The sequence below is a fragment of the Maylandia zebra genome, linkage group LG12, assembly GCF_041146795.1.
Source record: "Maylandia zebra isolate NMK-2024a linkage group LG12, Mzebra_GT3a, whole genome shotgun sequence".
Classification (NCBI taxonomy): domain Eukaryota; kingdom Metazoa; phylum Chordata; class Actinopteri; order Cichliformes; family Cichlidae; genus Maylandia; species Maylandia zebra.
In genome coordinates, this window is record NC_135178.1 from 34,849,625 (window position 1) to 34,866,286 (window position 16,662).

The 16,662-nt window shown below is 39.0% G+C and overlaps 1 protein-coding gene across 2 annotated transcripts in view; it reads left to right on the forward strand.

The window, feature by feature from the left end:
• Positions 1-1,387: 1,387 nt before the first annotated feature.
• Positions 1,388-16,662, forward strand: part of LOC101483299 (spermatid perinuclear RNA-binding protein) — a 98,995-nt gene continuing 83,720 nt past the window's right edge. Inside the window, exon 1 of one of the 2 annotated variants that reach the window (XM_012920349.4) lies at positions 1,388-1,772. The gene's annotated coding sequence lies outside the window, so the exon portion shown is untranslated. The remainder of the gene's footprint in view (positions 1,773-16,662) is intronic. The other variant, XM_012920350.4, reaches the window with a different exon arrangement.

Genomic DNA, 16,662 nt, shown 5'->3' on the forward strand with positions numbered 1-16,662 from the left:
AATGGACCTGGTGGGTTGTATGATATACGATCTTAACCTATATAATTTTAATATATTTAATCATCTTATAATTTCTTTTTTTTTTTTTTTTTTTTTTGCCTGTCCCGTTTGGCTCTTTTGCCATCAGAATTGTTGTCTAAAGGCAAAGAAAGATGCCCAACGGATTTACTTTACCAAACTGACCATCCCAGCCTTGCCATAATGGTCCATTTGATTCACCTTTTATTGTTTATTTTATTTTCACTTACTGAACATGGGACAGACTTGACTGGGGGAAAGAAGGGGAGAAAGACAGAGGGAAAGAGAAACAGCTGAGAAGAGGGACGGGGGAGAAGGGCAAAAACCAAAAACCAACAGAATGAGCAGAAAAAGAAAAAAAAGAAGAAAAAAAGAAAAAAAATGCATATATCAATCACCTGGATCACCTGCTGAGAAAGAAAAAAGAAAACAAGCAGAAGAGAACAAGAGTAATAGAATAAACAACATCACAATGATATATGGGAATATGACAGTAAATACTAAATATTAAACATTATTGTGCAGCACATAAGATCAACAGAACACAGTGTGCTTTGAGGTAGAAGCCAAAAAGGGTGTAGTTTGTGGGTGTGATCACCCGTGTGTACACCTGTGAGCATGGACGTGCTTGTTTTTTTAAAAGGTTCCTTCATGTAATGATCTGCTAGAGGGTGTGGGGGGGCCACAGCCCCGTCCTCCAGGGCGTGAAGCAGGTGTGGAGGAGATCAAAACTCCAGACATCCAGAGGCCCCCAGAACACAAGAGACCAAGGAAGACCAACAGAGGGGCAGCCGCGCCACTGTCCCTTATAGAAATCATCTTATAATTTCTACAGAATCATGGAGGAATTTAGTGTGCATCTCATTCTGCCAGATTATTCCTTGGGATTAAGTGGAATAGGTGTTGAAAAAGGGGACAAAGATAATTAAAGAATTAGTGTAATTATTAAAAAAGAAACAAGCCCACATTCTCATATGTTTTTACATTTTGGAAATATAATATAATATAATAATATAACTACAGAATTTTAAATGTGCACCTTTTAGACTTTTAACAGATTTAATGCTACCCCCTTTTATTAAAATTATGACTTAAAATTATGACTGCTCTGCAGGTTAAAATATTATATAGGGGAAAAAAGACTGGTCCCAACAAACAGATTTTTATGCCAAAATGTTTGTTTGTTTTGTTTTGCTTCGCTTTTTAAAAACTTTTTTAATGGGGGATTGCAGCTTTTATATTGCCTGGTCCTATTGATCTGAAAATGTAAGACTGCTTCCATAGGCAGAAAAGGACAGAATGTAAGAATATTGCTTGAATTCTTGAATGTCACTAAATCTGAAAGCTGTACTGTACTCTAAAGATAGTGTGACCAGGGCACAAACCCCATTTATAGAGACAAACTGGACTGCAACTGCTCATTAGACGATCTCTGTTTTTGCAGTAGCGATCGTCGTGCGCATGCGCGGCGTCAGTCTCCACTCTCTCTCCCTGCGCTGAACGCTGACAGGCAGCAGGCTGGCCGGAGACCGTTGGTGCTGCTGCCGTTGTTGTTGTTGCTTCCGCCGCCACCGGCTTCACTCCACGTTGTGAGCTTCCGTCCGGATACAAAGTGACGCCGGAGCGGGACTTACATTCAGTTAAAGGACAGAAACAACAGCAGCAAAGTGTTTTCGGAGGCTTTGGACTCGCTGACCGGCTGAGCTTTCTCCTCTCCCGTCCTCCTCCCGGTCGTCCGCGGACAGTGGTTTGAGGTAAGTGTCCGCTTTTTGTGACAGTTTTTGGGATGAGCGGTCGGCTGCTGCCCTGCGGGTGCCTGGTTTAACTTCAGACCGGCTTTAGCTCAGCTTCAGGACTCCGTGTTTTGTTTGAACGTGTTTGAACCAACTGCTCGTTCACGAGACGGACAGTTTAACGGGAAGTTTTCCTCGCGCGTGGAGACCCGCGAACCGTCCTGAATGTGGCTTTTAAGAGAAAACAAACTGTCAGCACTCCTCTACAGGGTATAAACCCTCTCCTGTAGGTAGCGTGTGTACTACCTGCTAGTAAATGCCAAATGAAGTTTTCGCTGGCGTTCATTTGTGGCTCTGACCAGCGGAGAAAGAGCACCTGTTTGTTGGAGTATTTGAGGAGGACAGGTAGGCCCGCATAGCGCAGATGCACCTACACCCTGCATGATTTATCACACATTACCCTGCAGGTTTCCACTGAACAGCATCAGTACTTTGCAGCCTTGGTAATGCTGCATGTTTAGTCTGCTGCACTGCCTCATAGTAATGCTGTAAATACAGCACTCCATCTGCTAAAGGCTGAAATATGGATCTTTTGGACAAACAGCCTTAATATTCATGCTACTCTCAGAGGCGTGTCGGGGGGGGGGGGGGGGGGTCATTGGGTGGTACTGAGCCCTCTTAGTGTAACAAACAAAAAACCCACAACAGGACAAACTAGGAAGTTTTCAGCAGGTGCGCATTTATTTACCACCCACATCAGAGGAGAAAACCTTTGCTTTCCATTGAATGTGCTTCCTTGTCAGGAGAACAGACTGTTACGTACATGTTGTAGCTGTGCAGTGTCACCAGGGGGCAGTGTCAGAAATGTGTGGACCAGGTCTGTGGGCTACTCAAGCTTGTGTTTATGTGGTTGCTGTGTCTTTGTAGCTATTGCTGTTCAGTGCATGACTGTATCTCAATACCGAAGTACACAAGTTTGTACTTGTGTACTTTGCTAGTACTTCCAGTACTTCCAGAGGACAAGTGGAATGGCAGTGTATCTGATCACATGACATCTCAGCTCAGCCCAACTCATCTCCATGTTTTTACTCCAATCCATCCATCCATCCATTCTCTTCCGCGTATCCTTTTTAGGGTAGCGGGAGGGCTGGAGCCTATTCCCCCCACCTTGGCTATGTTTTTACGCCCATTCCCCCTTAATTTCACGGATTAATATTTACGGTGGAAATTGCCCATGATATGCTTAATTACTAGATTTCTTTGAAGAAGAACAATAAGCATAAAAAAGCCATCAAGGTGAAATAATATAGAAAGATTTAGAAAATAGCTTAATTTAGAAAAATTGCAGTAAACACTTGTCGTTGGCTGTAGCTCAGGAGGTGAAGCAGGTCATCTACTAATCGCATGGTTGGTGGTTTGATCCCTGGTTACTCCAAGTTGGCGTGCCAAATATCCTTGGGTAGGATGCTAACCCAAAGTTGCTTTCCGATGCATCCATTGGAATGTGAATGTTAGATAGAAAGCACTCACTAAGAAAAAGCATAGAAGAAAGTGTGAATGGGTGAATGAGGCGACTGTTCTTTAGATCTTAAAACAAGACTAATATGATAGTAGTCAGAACCTCTAGATTTAAAATGTAATTTATATGGCACATGTATGCACATGTTACTGAAATGGGAAGTGGACTGGTTGTTATATGGCACTTTTCTACTCTGAGCACTCAGAGCAACCTCACTGCTTTTAGTCTTCATGATTATTATTAGTGATTCATATGATCTGTTTCACACTGTTTATTGAACAAAGACAAACTGTTCAGATGCTAGAATGATTTCATTTTTATTCTGGTAGACTCTCACAACTTACAACAGACAGCTGGCGTTTAGAATAGAGTTGAGTAAATATTAAAAACATAATTTGATCATTTATGGTTTATCGTTTCATAGCTTGACATCTGTCTCCATGAACAGCATAAACATGCTGGCCCAGATGTTTCTGCTTCCAGAGAAAAGGCTCATACTTTCCTCCTGGATTAAAATATTTTTAATGTTCGTTTTAATTCAGGAAAAGCTGCCGTTACAATAAGTACAGCACATTTCTACTTTAGGGAACAAACCAATTTTCTCAGAAACAAGTAAAACACTGAAATAAACCAAACATCAACAGTTAGAAATCATATGAGTGAATTATATCTAGTGTTTAACTTTCACTGAGTGGCAAAAGGGTTTTGAAAATGATGTGCCAGGACTCAGATTTTCTGCCAGGTATAATGATCCTTGAATGAGTGGTCAGCTGACAGCTAGTGGGGTTAGACCAGCAGAAATGGATATCTACAAAAACATCGGAGCACTTTTGCAAGCAGGCAATGTCTTGCTGATAAATCAAACAGATATTTGAAGTTTACAAATCTGCATTCATGCCTAAAAACATTTTAAAAGTTTGTTTAATTCATCAAAGACAGTAATATTTTAAATTTTACTTACAGTTTTGGCCGCTGTCCTCCACTATTGCCGCTTTTGAGTTTCAGATGAAATGAATTCTGGGGTACTTGGCTGCACCAAGCACACACAAGTCATGATTAATGTACCCTCGATAGAGTGGGCGGAGCAAGAACACATCTGGGCATTTTCAGCAATTTTGAATTCGAACTGTACTGGGGTTGCTACTTATTACATTTCATAAGTACAGAAGTACACACATGTGTGCATTTTGAAAAACGGCCCATACCCAAAATAAGATTTGTTCTAGGAGTGTGCGAAAGGGCTCCTTGTTCTGTCTTTTCACAATAAAAGTTCTTGTCATACACTGTGTGACTGGGCTGTGCCATTTCATGTCATCCATGTATAATTTTTTGGAGTGGAATATTTCACAATATCATTGCTATCGCAATGCCATGTGTTTACATATCCAAGTGCACACAACAACAAGACAAGCCTCAGCAAGCCTCAGAGCTGGAGGCAAATCTCAGCCTCTGATAAAGATTTAGTACCTTCAGCAAACTCCACCAAAGCACAGTGCTTTGGAAGATATTCAAAAAAACCGTTCTGCAGCCCAAAAGTAAACAATATGATGGAAATTACTGATATGGTTATGTGGTGGAAAAGCAGCGATTTAAGCAGCTGGTTACAAAGACTTGAACGAAAATAAAACATTCAAGGTAAAAAACCAAAAACAAAAAACATTGTTTTATTTTGTGGCAGTGTTTTGCAGCGCTTCTCAAGTTATAAAGTTAAATTACTCTAGTTGTTGTTAGTGTTACAGTTATTTTATACTTAAAAGACTGCATAAAATTTCCTGGGAAAACATTCCTACTACTACCAGCAGTTTGGTCTATAAAATAACAAAGTGGCCTGTCCAACACAAGCATACAATGTACTATAGTGAGTTTTAAGGTAGGGCTGCTCGATTATGGCAAAAATGATAATCACGATTATTTTCACTGAAATTGAGATCTCGATTATTTGACGATATTTATTTAACAATAACAATGTATTGAATAATGGCTTTAAAGATTGTCAAAAAAGAATATAAAATAGTGTGCAAATACTCCTGCAAACAGTGCAAGTGTTTGCAATATAAGAAATAAATGAAAAATGTAAACATCTATGTTTAGTGAACTTTGCAGTGTTGCTCTGTGGTGCAGCTACGACACCGCAGCAAAGTTTACACACTGTCTACTTGATCCACGTCTGACTCCGCGAACCCGTAATGTTTCCACACCACCAGTGTTGGTCAAGTTACTTGAAAAAAGTAATCAGTAACTAATTACTGATTACCTCCCCCAAAAAGTAATCCCGTTACTTTACTGATTACTTATTTTCAAAAGTAATTAATTACTTAGTTACTTAGTTACTTTTTAAAAACACGATTTACAACCTGAATAGGTGATAAAGTGATAGATCTTTCAGCCCAATTCTACTTTTTCTGCATAATCCATCATACAAAATGTAATCAAATGGAAAAGTCTCTTTTTAACTTGTTTTATTAGTTTTAATCTTTTAACTTTATGCATCAAGCAAAATTTTAATTATATGCAACATTCTCTGACTGGAATAAATTAGTTTAACATTTAAACCTATTTTCTGCACATTCCACCACATAAAATAAAATATTTTGTGTGTTTACACTCAGTCTTTCAAATAGATGCAAGTAAAACACAGCAGAAAATAAATAAAGTCAAAGACTCAGCGGTCCTGTTGCTCTATTTTCACCTGTAAAGCAGGAGTTGGGTAGGCGGAGGTTTACCCTGGTGCAGGTGTGCTGCGGTCAGTGGAAGGATATGGCAGCTCTGTGAGTTTCCCATTACGTCGTAGCTACTCGGTGCTTCCTTGGAAGTTTAGGGTTTTTTTCGCTGTAAAAAGAAGTTTTCTTCCCACGCACAGCGGACACTAATGTTTTTGTCACTTTTTATGGAATCAAACTCAAAGTAAGGTCAGTACTTCCACACTTTAAACGCTGCACGCTCATACTCTCTCCTGCACTCGATATGTGATCCACTGTTGATCTGCACACAGCTGTTGTCACCAACGGCGCACTCGCTTACGCCACTGTCGTGAGACATTCTCGCAAAAGATTCACGGTTTTAGTAACGCAGTAACGCAGCGTTCCTACGGGAAAGTAAAGGTAATCTAATTACCGTTTTTGCAATAGTAATCCCTTACTTTACTCGTTACTTGAAAAAAGTAATCGGATTACAGTAACGCGTTACAAATAACGCGTTACTGCCCATCTCTGCACACCACTGAAGTTTTTTTTTTTTTTTTTTTTTTTTTTTTTTTTTTTTTTAACCTCTCTTTTCAACCAACGGCAGTCACTCTCCTCTCCAAATAACTTCTGCTTAGCTTTCCGAGCTTCCCTCGGGTCCTCTTAATTGTTGTGATGCGTGTTCGAAATGCAGAGAGGTGCGCTCGATTTGCAACACGGAGCAGCGTGAGAGTAAAGCACGAGGGAGGTGATCGTTGAAAGCCCAGATCGTAATTTAGATTAAAATTCGATTAATTGAGCAACCCTATTTTAAGGTTTGAATAAAATATATGTAGGCAATGTGAAGATACATGGACATAAAATAAATCACCATAGTCCTGCTGCCATAAGAGTAAAAGCAACAAAGATCTTTCTCGTCTCAAAGGACTGATAATAATAAGTCAAATAATTTCATCATGGTTGTTGAGAATAAAGGCTCAGAGCTCTGCAGCCTCTGCAGCTGTAATGAGGATGTTCAGGTTACAAGGAGAAGGACTGGGTGAGACTACACTGGCTGTGTAATCATTGCCATCGCCTTGTGGTCATTTGAACACACCCTGGACCATGTTTGTTTAATGAGGAAAATATTTGACATGCGGAAAAGAGTTTATGTAGCCATTGTTTTTTAAATGTATCAGTTAGGGAACTTTAGTTTGTTTATATTTTATTTAAAACTGATTAAAAAAAATCATTAAAACCACAGGCATTCCTTAGAGAAAATGTCCTCATTTTTTGGAAATCTGATGTGTCATGTTCAAATGCAAAATGAGAATTCTTTCCTATTCAGACATTAATATTAATATGTACAATGTACCATTCATGCCTTGTAAATAATTCATTGTGTGTGTTAAATTGTGCCAGGCATCTTATAACTGTTTAATTATTAATTGGAGGATTAATTCTTCGCGCTATAAATAGCTGCAGCTGTGATTGTTGGTGTGTAAAAATGGTTGACGTGCCCGGCGTTTTTGGCGAACCTTGCCATTAACCTTGCCGAACGTTTACTAATGTTTCTTTCTTTACATCTGCCAAGGTATTTTTCCCTCCATTACTTTTTCCCCATTTAGAAGTTTTTGTTCTATTCACAACCTGAAAAACCATCAAAAAACTCACATTTCTTCTCTCCGCTTTCTGCTGGTCTTTGTTGGCATTTTTTTTAACTTCTGGGAAAAAAAATATTTATAGGTGGAAATAATACAACGTGTGTGTGTGTGTGTGTGTGTGTGTGTGTGTGTGTGTGTGTGTGTGTGTGTGTGTGTCACACTACATGGCTATCTGCTGACTCCAAACACTGGCTCAGTCTGACTGGAAGAGACCTGGACCATTTGCCAGTGATCATGTCTTATTCACATGTATAATTAGCCTGACAGTTGTTAAGTGTGTGCCCAATTTTAGACAGGATGCTACAAGATCATCATCAAAACAACAGATACCAGTATTGGGAGTATCTTTTGAATCTGCGAGGTTCAGTAGAGTTCTCAGGCAAACAATGCCAAGCAGCACCAAAGCTTTTGACAAAAGACGTTTCACACAAAAAAGAATTGAATAAGGATTTGGATTTACCATGGCAGTAGTTGAAGCTTTGTGACATTCAGGTGTGAAATTCATTTTAGTTAATTGGCTGCATACAGGCAGATATCAAGTAGGCTGAGCCGGTCAAACCTTTGGATAACAACTTTTGTCTTTTTTTTTTTTTTTTTTTTTTTTTTTTTTGTATGTTCACATTTCATGGGTTACTTGATGTTTTTTGTGTTAGTTACAGAAAAATACTAACTACTAAATACTAATACTAAAAATACTAACTGTTACTAATACTAATGTTTAGATTTGTATAGGGCTGAATGATAAACAAATTATAGCAGTACTAAAAATGCCCTTTGTTTAAAAAGAGTGTAAATCATTCAGAAATTAACTAAAACTATCAACAGAATGTGAAGATGGCATCTTATGTATTGTGCTGCTTTGATACTGGTTAAAGTTGAAATGGGGACCATTGCGAGAGGGGAGAAATTGAAACCTGGGGCCCGTTCTTCGTACCTCGCTAAGTAGGTTAGCCGGATTAGATTGTTGACGATTTCGCGTGATCCTGGATCAGTCGGTTCCCCGAAGCTCATCCGGGACTTGCTGTCATAGCAACAGAGCCGTAAGCGTAAACCTGCTCGGGAGCAGGTTTACTTTATGTAAACAGGATTAGATCGCGGCCACGCAGGTATGTCCGCGTCATCATACGAAAGCAACAGCGATATTCCACCACTGTTTCACCATAAATAAATAACATCAATGTAACTAAAGACAATGCAGCACCTGATCCATTTATTGATTTCACACAGATACATACAGGTCATTTCCTAAAAAAGGGAAATGAACTATTAACATTCTATTACATGTATGTGATTATTACAGATGTAATTCATATTTCAGAGTAGTAATTGTAAATTACTTCGTGTAATCAAGATGAGAGACCACGGCTATAAAAGCGAAGGTGGATTTGGGAAGCCTGTCGCAGCCATGTCCTGTCCGTATACGCGAGCAACCCATTGCGGAAGGTGCAAGATTGATAAGGAGAGTCCTCAGAATTCAGCGTATATTGCGGGACAGACAGGATCCTTTAGCTCAGTGTGCTCATAGAGAGATATCGATTTTCCCGTGAGGGTATTATTTACTTAACCAACTTGTTGACGAGGGGGTGCAGGACCACCACCTGTCTTTTTTTGCTCTGCCCTTTTCTTGGTTGCTGTTATAAACAAACAGATTATTCCAGGGTCTCTTTCCAAGAGACTAAAAGCAATATAAGTGATAAATATTACCATTCTGTAGGATATTCTTATATTTCACTTTTACCTGTTCCCATGTTCTAGTGGGTCCTGTCGTGGCTCTAATGTGACAGAGGATAAAATATAACATATTATAATATAATGTAATATAATATTGGATAATATAGTGTAATATAATAAATCTACCCTACCGCCTACTGGTGTTGGCCAGAGGGGCCGATGGCACGATATGGCAGCCTTGCTTCTGTCAGTCTGCCCCAGGGCAGCTGTGGCTACAACTGTAGCTGCTTCCACCAGTGTGTGAATGTGAGAGTGACTGAATAGTGGCATTGTAAAGCGCTTTGGGTGCCTTGAAAAGCGCTATATAAATCCAATATATTATTATTATTATTATTAAATTACTTACGGGTTTGATTTGTCAGCAACTTCCTGCCAGCCCTCGCTCCTTGCTTTTGCAGCCTTTGCAGTGTTCCCTTGCGTTCTGATTAAACTCTGAAACTCCTGAAATCCCTCACTCAAGAGTTCTTGCTCTGCTGCCGAAAAATACCGAGCCGAGCGCGCTCCGTCGACATTTTCGCCGACCAATCAGAGGGTTGCCGATCAGTGTTTCTACTATCGATGTGTAGCCCCTTTTACGACACCCAGTGATGTCACATTACTGCGTCCAGCTGTACTAATCGTCAACAGCAGGTGTGTTCGGGGAACCGGATTAGCGAGCTCACGGTTAGCGCGATGATTTGATCTTGGATGTGTCATTTGATCTTGGATGTAGTAAGCGACGTACGAAGAACGGGCCCCTGGGGAACACAACAAGGTGGAGATAAAATGAGAAATCAAGACAAATCCAGTGTGTATTTATATCAGACATCACAACTTCTACTCTTCCCAGAAAGTTAGACAAATTGATTCATTGTATTAAAATGCTTAATGAATGAAACTGCACATTATATTTATATGTCTATGTAAACGGTGAAGTTCTAATCTGAATTTTAATCACATTCAGGGAATTTGTACAGTTTAGATTTGTGTCCAAGAAGAGACATTTTAAAAATTATTAAAACTGGTGTTGGCTCAAGGTTTGTGTAGAATTCATGTTATTATTGTAGACAGTTGACATATTTTGTTGGCTAGAAGAGTTGATATTCCATTTATCCAAGGTAGGGCCTGGCACTAGGAGACACAAGCTAGTGTCACAGACCCTGAGGCTTGTTCTCTTCCAGGTCTGAAAGAAGGGATCTTTTGATGTAAAGTGAATGTATTAACCAGTACACCAGGGAACCATCGCTTAATCAAACTGAGAAAAGTAAAGCAAAATAAAATATAAAAACACACCATATTTATATGCTAAAAATGGGTAATTGTAGCCTGTTCCTAGGTGGTTGCTAGGCAACATGATGGCATCATGATATCTGATATAGATACAAACCTTCAGGTTCCTAAGGTGTACCTGGTACAGGTAATCAAACAAACCCACAGACAGAGTTGTGGTCACATAGAGCAGAGCAGCAGGCAACACAGCAGCAAAGAATCATACAGGAATCTTCCAAAACTCTGCCTTTAAACCTGAGAGAAATTATATTTTTATATTAGTGGTGATGGTATTTTTTTTTGCTTTGTCACCCAACCCTTTTCTTATTTTACATCCACTAAGGAGGTTGACTTGGTTTGGTTTGTCTGGATTTTTCAAAAATATCTGTATGTTAGCAAGAACGCTTAAAGTTGTGGGTGGGTTATTTTGCCTGAGTTTGGGCTTTGCCCAACTTGTAAATTATTAACCTTTAGAGTCATAACCAAGGACTCTTGATTCTTGGTACATTTGTCATCACATCTTCACAAATGCATATCAAATTAAGATAAGAAAAATTCAAAATTCAGAGTTCTTAAGAATTGCCCACACCCACCCAAGAAAATAATCCGAGACTGAAGTCATGCACTGTGTGGAGTGAATTTTTAGCTGTGGGGGAGGCTTGGAGTCTTGGACCGCTCTTATAACAAGTGAATCAGAGTCATTGGATTCAGAGGCCAAAAATAAGCCTTTTTACCAGATGTAAAGTAACTTAAAAAACCCTCATGCCTAATCTGTTTAATTATATTACTCTGTCACATGTCTGTGCCAGATTGAACCAGCTGATTATGACTTAACAGTCACTTCTGAAGCTGCTGCTGTTTTAAATGACAGTTTGAGGCACAAATGAAAGCAAGTTGGTATGGAACAGCAACAGATCCTCTCCTCCTCAGGTTTTACTGCTTGAAAGGCAACGGGGAAGAGAAATTGGGATCTTCTGGTCCTTACCTCTGCTGTAATGGACAGTCAGCAGCTTAAAACATGGAAATATTAGTGTTTGGGAACAAAGAGGAGCTCTGTACTATTACTGCTCCCCTGCATTTGCATTCCATGCATTTGCCTGAACCTGATAAATACACACACACACACGCGCACACGTCACAGGTTCAGGTTTCAGATGGGGGGGTTGTACTCGGTGAGCAGAGCACTGCTCGAAGCAACTGGCTTCTCCAATCCCAAGGAAGGTAAATAGAAACGGTAACCAGAGCCTAACCTTGGAGCTCAGCCTCCTTGGGATGGGGTGCAGCTAAAAGTGTTGACGAGGATGCAACACTGCTCTTGTAAATGAGGATCAAGTGTGTGTGTGATATTTTGATTTCAATTAGAGTTGTCCTGTGCTGTATGTAAGGAATACACAAACAGTGAATACTAAGAGTTTATTTGAAGCTGTGGTGACCAGTGGTGCTGAGGTTGACTTCAGATCAGCACAAACTCATTGTGTCTGACATAAAAAACAAAAAAAACAAAACCATGCAGTGTTTATTTTTCCACCATAAGTGTCATGAGCTTTAATTTTTTTTCCTTGATACTTTTATTAACTGAGAAGTTAACAGATTAGGATGGGACAAGTTGGTAACTGTTTTGAATGACTTCCTAGTTCTTATGCCAATCAAGAGAAGAAATGTTACGTCACTGATATTTTTGTTGCACATTATGTAGAATTGCTATTGTAGTAAATCAAAGGAAACCCATTGGCTTGGCTTCTCTGGCCTAACCACTCAGAAAAATCTCTGGACTCATCACTTAAAGCATTAAATAACAGAGAACATTATCTATTATTAAAACTTTTTTTTCTCAAATGTAGTACTGCCAGTAAATCTCTTACTTATGTAGTGGTGAATGACAGGCCAATGACAGGCCATGATAACTTTGTTATGAAAAAGACTATAAAATGAACAATGATCCAGATTCATCTCGCTCAAATGAAATGAGGAATTCAGACTCCATGGGCGTAATCGATTGTTAAGGACAAAATACAGGTAAAAGTTAAAAATGCACGCCCTCCTTTTTTTTTTTTTTACAAAGTCATCCAGTGGACGGGATTGGACGTTTTTGGTGGACTGCATGCTGGACATCCCAGCTGTGCAGCTGTCTAAAATCACTTCACGGTCTTTTCCCAACGTGTCGGTTGTGACATTAGCTCTGGAGCACCATCACATGGTATGTTTTTTTTTTTTTTTTTTTTTTTTAGCTATCCCCAGCTGTTGTGGGTCACTTCAGGTTCTGCAGTACATGCAGGGGATGGCAGTGATGCTGTCCTTTTGATTTGCCCTCCCTGCAGTAGCACACAGTGTCTTTATAGCAGAGCTGCCTGCACTAAGTGAATATCTCAGGATGTTTTATATTCCCTGTTGATCTTCCATTTTCATGAATAACATATACTGAGCATGCCTTTATTTTTTTTAGCATGGAAAGGCTTTGAAAACACATTTAGATGATCGCGGGAGGCTAAAGCTCTCCATGGAAACCAGCCTCATGAAAGTATTTGCTGTTAGAAGATCTCAACCCAGACAGACCTGCCACACTTATTTAATAACTACATGTATGAATGAGAAATGGTGGATTAACTTGCTAAAAAATGTGGTGATTAGGCCAAAACCGCTATTAAGTATTCACTGGGAACTGTTGTATAATGACTAGCTTCAAGGTAGCATTGTTTTACTAATTCTTATAACTTTTTTAAGGCTGTAGTCGTTTATTTTATATTATTTAATATTGTACTACACTATATTTCATTCATCTCATTCTCTTTCTCTTGACAGTAATGTCTTTAAAGATAAGAAATGTGTTTTGGGGTCAACTTGAAAAGCAGATACAAAATGTCAAAGTGAGATCAGAGGTTAAATGTGACATAATATTTGGATGCTAACTGTATGACATTTAGATTTCCCATATACCTTAGTCACCCTTTGTAAAAATACACAAAGAAATCTAGCAGTGAAGGTCATACTTTGCTTACATCTTGTGGGAATCTCACTGGTGCATATCAATAGTGAAATATCTCTGCATCTCTTTAAGCTACAAGCTTCTCGTTTTTGTTGAAGAGTGGGGGATTAATCCTTTTAACCTGAAAAATATGTTCATAAATTGACTGTGCATTATTGAGATGAGATTATACATTTTTCCACCAATAATGGTGATGTTTAAAACTCGCAGTCAAACAGTAAATTTAGAGTTTATCACAGAAATAGATTGTATTTTATGACGGTAAATAGCGGCAATAACAAGTTCCTCTTACTTTCTTCTCCAGTGGGGGAACTTCAACTCCACTGTTGGACTACGGGGCGGTAGTCCTTGTTCTTCTGTAGCCTCAGTGAGCTGCAGAGTTACAGAGCAGAAGAAGAATTGGCATCGCCAGCCACCATCAAGAGTTCATCAAACTGAGCTGAAAGACCACAACATCGTCGACCTGTCAGTATTCTGGACCATAAGTCCATGACTGAAAGGAATCTTACATATAAGATGCATCTGTGATGCTGCAGTTCAAGAAATATCTAATAATGAAAACATAATCAAAAATCAAACATAAATAATGAAGATGGGAGCAATAAGATTTGATGTTCTTTAATAATGCATTATTACAGTGGAGGCCACAGATTCAGCCTGTTTTTAGAGACGGATAACTCAATATTTGGCTAGTAGTAGTAGTATGGCTTCTGTAATTCAAACTGTTTTTCTTTTTGTTTTTGTCCTGATATTTGTAAATTTGTCAGATCCGCACAAACCCATTTGTCCTTTTAAAGGACAGCCAATGCCTGAGATTAAGATTAAAACTTCATTTTCTTTATTTCTTATGACAGAGAAGCTTTGCAATGCTGGACACATGTAATCACATAAATTATGAATTGAAACTAACATTTAATGAAAATTACATCAGCATATTGTTCTCTCGACCTGCTGCCAGCATTGATCTTCAGACTCCGGTCTGCTCTCATGTATTGGCTGGTCTGCAGAGGCTTCTTGTTCTATGTAACTGAACAGAGCTGTTGAGGTAAAACTGTGAAACCTGAGTAGAGACTTTCCTACCACCATCAGCTCCATCTTCTCTTATTTCAGCTCATCCTTCGCCCTCATTTCACCAAGCTAGAGAGCCCGGCTCATCCTGCATTACAAACCTCAGAAAGTAACCTTGCTTTAGAGCCCTGATGATGACAGAATCCAGTTGGAGCCGGCATCTCTTTGGTTTTGCTAGGGTGAAATGAATATCTCATCATCTGAGACATTTTTTTTTTTTTTTTTTTTTTTAACTTTTTTTCGAGAGTCCCTGAGGACATCTCTTCTCCTGAGCTGTTTGATGTGCTCTGAAAACAGAAACCCTGCAGCACTCTGGATGTTTGAATTGTGGTAGCTGCCAGTCAGTTTATTTCTGCCAGCACCAGAACTTGTTTACCAAACCCTGCATGGACTTTGATCACAGCCCTGTTAGCTTACATTTACACTCAATTCCTCAATGACATGCATCAAAAGCCAGACCTCTCTTGAAGTATTTCTTCATTTGCTATTTAACTATTTAATGTGTGTTGTGGTTGTGACTATGAACTTGTGTGGTGCTATTCAGCAGCTCACTGTGACTAAACTATGTCTGGTTGCTAATTTTATTTCTACTTTGCATGAGTGGCCAGTTTTCAAGTGGACAAGTCTCTTACTTTTATTTTGAAAGTTCCACTAACCAGCTAGCCCAAGCAGTACATCTCTGGAGTTGGAACAATTGGTGGTGGGCTATTTAACTGCTGGCTGGTATTTTGGCCTGAATTATAGTCAATATTTAACAGTTTAACTTTTTTAAAGTAGTGACTCGATGTCATAGCCTCTGAATAGCAATAAATGAATGTATAGATGGATGCTACCACCTGTGGAAAACCATTAAACCTGGAGCAGTAAAAGGTTGTGCAGCAGCAATAAAAATCAATGTTCCACCGAAAGTAGTGAAAAGGAAAAGATGGGCAGTAAAAAAAAAAAAAGGTGAGGAAGGGCTGAACATATCAGATCTTTTAAAAGGGAAAAGAAAACAGAAGGGCACTGGGAGATGATGCACCCAGATGTGCAAAACTGACATGTTTTCAACAGCACAAAGCAACTGGAAGCTGTGGATAAAGAGTGAAATGTTGAAGAGTTCAGACTTTTAAGTATAATACTTGTCAATCTTTTACAGAGAATTTTGTATGCGACATTTGTATGTGGCCAAATATCACAAATCTCTTTAATTTTTTCAAAGATGACTTGCCTATGAGAAATACAAAAATTCATTGTATCCATTGTCTTTTTATAGTGACAAAAACCCAAAGTCTTCCACCAATATTGACCTATAAATTAGCAATGATGATCTTAGAAATTACTTTTGTCCTGGCTCAGTGGCCAAGTTTCTGCCACAGAGGTAGCAAGTACTTCTGAAGGAAAGATAATGTACTCTGGTCAGACATGCTTCATCTCCACCAACTTGGACTCCAGCTGCTGACAGTACTGCTTGAGCTTCATGTAACAGATGATTATGTTGTTTAGCTTTTTATTGGTCATGAAATATTTTGCTAATACAATGATTGCAGGAGAAGAAACATGAACAAGATTGTTTGAGAGTTCACTTAGAAAAGCAAATGTACCAATTTTCACTTCATCTGTGCCTATGTGTGTGTACACATCGGATATTTCCTGACTCAAAATGCATTTTTAAGAGAGAGGCTATTGTGCTTGTTACCATGATTAGTGTATAGTTGATGCAAAGAGTCCATGCCACCTAATTGAAGACGTCTTTGCATTTTCCTGGTATTTCTGCTCATTTATTTTTATAACCTTGATCCACAGATAATGAAATATTGTTATTGCCACTCTAGTGATTTGACTTTGGGAGAAGTCCAGAGTCTCTTTGGGGAAGGGTGACAAACTTTTTTTTTTTTTTGTATAATAACCGCTGTCACAAATACAATGTAAGTCTGTGAGGGAAAAACTGTTCTTCATAGTCTGATTGTCCTAACATCACCCTGTAAGACTGCCAATACCTGATATGATTGCTGTGAAGATGGGTGGGGGAGGTGAGCATCATTTTAAATCCCTGTTT